We start from the raw sequence: 5,198 nt of genomic DNA, 5'->3' as shown, positions 1-5,198 counted from the left end.
TATAGTCAGATCCATTTTAGTTTTCAGTCAACAGGTTTGCCACATACCACCAGAACACCAGAAATGAATAAAAAATGTTTTGCAGTAAGTGACTGAAAAGTTTCCATCTGCAGCTCTATTAGTACTTCTTTCTATAGTGCTCCACAACATATGCAGCACTATACAAACACACACAAAAGACCATCCCTGTTCAGTTCATGTTTACATTTTTCTACAGGTTTATAAAAATTTAGGGCCTGATTTGCAAAAGCATTTGTCACAGGACAAGCAGGATCGTAGTCCTCACGTATGAGTGACATCAGGATGGAGCACAATAATGGAACACTTTTGTCAACGTTTCTAGAACTTTGGCACCTACTGGGCATGCCCAGCAATGCACCAACCCTGCATCCAGCAGGGGTCCCCCTTTAGTCTTCTTTTTTTCCACGTAGCAGTAGCCACACGGGTTAAGGAGCTCTCTTGAGATTCCTGACAGGAATTTTCCTCACGGAACTTCTTTCAAAATTTCAAAAAAATTCTACCCATAGGGGTCCCCCTATCGATTATCCATACGCCATGGTCGAAAGGTTAGGTTTTACCCTTGCGGTCGATTCCTGTCGCGTTATCCCTTCGGGGCCTACCGGCCATCGACCGCACCACGGCTAAATTTTTGTCGGAGTCATGGTGTCGGGTTTTCGTCAGTGCCCCGACTGTACTCGAACAATGTCAGTCACTGACCTACACGGGTCTGTGTTATGTGTTTGGGGTCCGACCACAATGTTCTAATTTGCACCAAATGTGCCCAAATGACACCGAAGGGCCGTAAGGCTCGTTTAGAGAAAATGGAGTTTCTCTTTCGGTCAAAAACCCCGACTCCATCGATAGCTTCGACTTCGTCCGAGCCGGTGCCGTCAACCTCTCGCCAGCACCGGGACATCGCTGCTGCCCAACCGGCATCAGCGATTCCAAAGGTGTCTATTCCCTCCTTGCCTCCTCAAGAAAAGGATCAAGGAGATCACTGTGAAAAACATCGATGCCGTCATCGCAAGGCTCAGTCCGCCGATCCAGGCAAGTCCTCGTCATCGTCGACAGAGCCCCCGACAAAGAAGCCCCATCCAGAAAAGGCCCCATCCTCTTCTGTGACCGGGTCACCGAGGCGTTCCCCACCTTCAGTGGCTTCTAGAGGATGCCTTTCTGGACCTTACCAAAAAGGTCAATCCAGGCAGACTCGGCCTCAAAAGTCTCAGCCAGCTTCTCAGCCTGGACCAGCGTCAGGGTTTTGACTCCTCCTTAGAGAGTGTAAGCCAACCTCCTCTTCCATCCATACTGGTCGGTGGTCGGCTCTGCCACTTCAACAGCATTTGGCATACAGTCACCACAGACCAGTGGGTATGTGCAGTGGTCACTCAGGGTTACCACCTAAATTTCCTGACTGTTCCAACGGACTCTCCACCTCGGCTGACGTGGGGGAGGTCCGACCACTCTCCCTTGCTCAAACAGGAGGTCTCATCCCTCCTCAAATCCCGAGCAATAGAACCAGTACCCCTCTCAGCAGGGGCAAGGGTTTTATTTCTGGTATTTTCTAATACCAAAAAAGTCAGGTACTGTACGCCCAATACTGGACCTCCGTGTCCTAAACAAATTTTTGCAGAGGGAAAAATTCAAAATGGTAACCTTGGGTTCTCTACTTCAAAGAGGAGATTGGCTATGCTTTCTAGATATCAAAGACACTTACATACACATCGCAATTATTCCATCTCATCGCAAGTACCTGCGATTCCTGGTTGGCCCTCGTCACATCCAGTACTGTATACTACCATTCGGTCTAGCGTCCGCTCCACTAGTATTCACCAAGTGCCTGGTAGTGGTCGCAACCTTTCTCAGGAATCAGGGTGTCCACGTCTACCCTTATCTTGACGATTGGTTGATAAGGGCTCCATCTCAGCAGGGTGCTCTAGCCTCCCTGTGTCTCACTATCCACACCCTGATCTCCTTAGGGTTTCTAATCAACTATCCCAAATCCAAGATAGTTCCATCCCAAACCCTATCCTTTATAGGGGCTGACCTATACAGGCGAAAGCCTTCCTCCCCCAGGATCTTGCTTTCACCATAGCATCTCTGGTACACCACCTACAGACTCTAGTATCTTCAACTGCTCGTCACTTCCTCATACTACTGGGTCACATGGCATCCTCAGTGCATGTCACTCTGGCTCGCCAAGCCATGAGAGTGATGCAGTGGACCTTAAAATACCAGTGGATTCAAGCTTGTCAGCCAATGTCCAACATTATCCAAGTTACCAAACAGCTCTGTCTGGCACTAGCCTGGTGGATACACCACTCCAATCTCATTCAAGGCCTTCCATTTCAGGCTCCAGAACTTCAAATTACCTTAACAATAGATGCATCCAACCTTGGGTGGGGTGCACATGGAGGCGACCTGCAGACTCGGGGGAACCTGGTCTCCAGAGGAAGCCAAACACCAAATAAATTTCCTGGAGCTATGGGCAGTCAGATATGCCCTCAAGACCTTTCAGGATTGCTTATCAAACAAAGCCATCCTGATTCAAACCGACAATCCGGTTGCGATGTGGTACATCAACAAACAAGGAAGAACAGGCTCCTTCCTCCTGTGTCAGGAAGCTGCACAGATATGGGCATGAGCCCTTTCCCGCTCGATGTACCTCAAAGCAATCTACTTGCCGGGAGTGGACAATCTTTTGGCAGACAGGCTGAGTTGCACTTTCCATCTGCACGAGTGGTCTCTCAACCCCACGATAGCGGACACGATATTCCAACGCTGGTGTTACCCTCGCATAAACCTCTTTGTGTCGGTCCACAACCACAAAGTAGACTACTTGTGCTCTCATTTGCAGTCACCACTCGCAACCAAGCGATGCCTTCGCCCTCTCCTGGGCCAGCGGTCTCCTTTATGCGTACCCTCCACTTCCTCTCATTTCAAAGACTCTCGTGAAGCTCCGGCAGGACAAGGGATTAATGATCCTGATAGCTCCCCACTGGCCACGCCAGGTGTGGTTTCCAATCCTCCAGGACCTATCAGTACGCCGGCACATTCCTCTAGGGAAGGATCCCCTTCTAATAACTCAGAACGAAGGGTACCTGCGTCACCCCAACCTCCAGGCTCTATCTCTGAAGGCCTGGATGTTGAAAGGTTAAGACTCCAACCTCTTAATCGTTCAGAGTCGGTATCCCGAGTCCTGGTGGCTTCATGAAAGCCTTCAACGAGAAGGTCTTATCGCTCTAAATGGAAGAGGTTTATTGTCTGGGGCAATTCCATGTCCATAGACCCCTTCACTTGTTCCACTGCAAGGTTCCTAGACTATCTCTGGCACCTATCAGAGTTAGGCCTAAAAACTTCCTCTATCATAGTGCATGTTAGTGCAGTGTCTGCGTACCATAAGGGTATAGGAGATGTTTCCATTTCAACACAACCCTTAGTATCACGTTTCATGAGAGGCTTGCTCCATTAAAACCTCCACTGTGCCCTCCTGCCCCTCCTTGGGACCTTAATGTGGTTTTGGGACGGCTCATGAAACCTCCGTTTGAGCCTCTCCACTCCTAAGATCTCTGCTATCTCACCTGGAAGGTAGTTATTCTACTTGCGATCACGTCCGCTCGCAGAGTTAGTGAGTTGCAGGCATTAGTTACCTACCCGCCTTACACTAAAATTCTGCATGACAGGGTAGTGCTCCGCACGCACCCTAAATTTTTGCTGAAGGTAGTATCGGAATTTCATATTAACCAATCTATTATCCTACCTACCTTTTTTCCCAGGCCCCATTCGAACCCAGGAGAACAGGCGCTGCATTCTTTGGACTGCAAATGTGCTCTAGCTTTCTGTCTGGACCGCACGTCGATCCACAGGAAATCCACTCAATTCTTTGTTTCTTTTGATACCATCAAATTGGGAAATCCTGTGGGAAAGCAGACCCTCTCCTCCTGGTTGGCAGAATGCATTTCTTTTTGCTACCAGCAAGCAGGTATTCCGCTACAAGACCGTGTAAATGCACACTCGGTCAGGGCCATAGCGACATCAGTAGTGCACCTCCATTCGGTGCCGCTTGCTGATATTTGTAAGGCTGCTACCTGGGGTTCTCTCCATACATTCACAGCACATTATTGCTTAGATAAGGCTGGCAGGCAAGATTCCATCTTTGGCCAGTCTATTCTACACAACTTATCAGTTTAATTACCCAACATCTTTCCACCGACCTGTTCAGGATGCCCTCCTAACCAAATTTCCACCCCTGTTGTTGTGCCTGTTGCATGTCTTTGGGTGCATTTGGTGCTTTGCTCGGGCATCCTCAGCTCGGTACTCGCCCATATGTGAGGACTACCATCCTGCTTGTCCTGTGGGAAAGCAGAGTTGCTTATCTGTAACAGGTGTTCTCACAGGACAGCAGGATGGTAGTCCTCACGAAACCTGCCCGCCACCCCACGGAGTTGGGTTCGTTTACGTTTCTTATTTTATTTTTCGCACATACTTTTATTATAAGACGAGACTGAAGGGGGACCCCTGCTGGATGCAGGGTTGGTGCATTGCTGGGCATGCCCAGTAGGTGCCAGTCAAAGTTCTAGAAACTTTGACAAAAGTGTTCTGTGATTGGGCTCCATCCTGATGATGTCACCCATATGTGAGGACTAACATCCTGCTGTCCTGTGAGTACACCTGTTACAGGTAAGCAACTCTGCTTTACATGTTTAAAACTGGGTTTTACACATGTAAATGCACTTTATCCATTGCAGTGGGCTTTTGAAAATTGCTACATTCAATGCCATTGAATTGTCCATAGGTTTTACCCATGGAAAGTGCACCCACATGCATAAATGGCTTTTGAAAATAGCTACTATAGTAGATTAACATTTACATGCATAACTCCTTTGAAAATTCACCTGATAGACTGGGACAGCATATAAAGTCCACAAGCTGGGGAGAGAAGTATAGCAGTGGGGGTTTACTATCATTCAAGCGTCCAGGCTAATGAAGCAGATGGTGAAAAGCTAACAGATTAGAAAGGCCCCTAAAAATGGAGATTTCAATTATCCCAATATTGATTCAGTGCATGGCAGGGAGGTGACTGCTGCATAGAGCAGCTGGTCCTGGAACCAATGAGAGCACCTCAGCTAAAGCTGCCGGTCTTCTCCACCCTCACCTGCTGGGGCCGAGTGAATCCCATTCCTGAATAACTACACCACACA

The sequence above is a fragment of the Rhinatrema bivittatum genome, chromosome 4 (genome assembly GCF_901001135.1).
Source record: "Rhinatrema bivittatum chromosome 4, aRhiBiv1.1, whole genome shotgun sequence".
NCBI classification, from domain to species: domain Eukaryota; kingdom Metazoa; phylum Chordata; class Amphibia; order Gymnophiona; family Rhinatrematidae; genus Rhinatrema; species Rhinatrema bivittatum.
Note: the sequence above shows the minus strand (reverse complement) of the source record.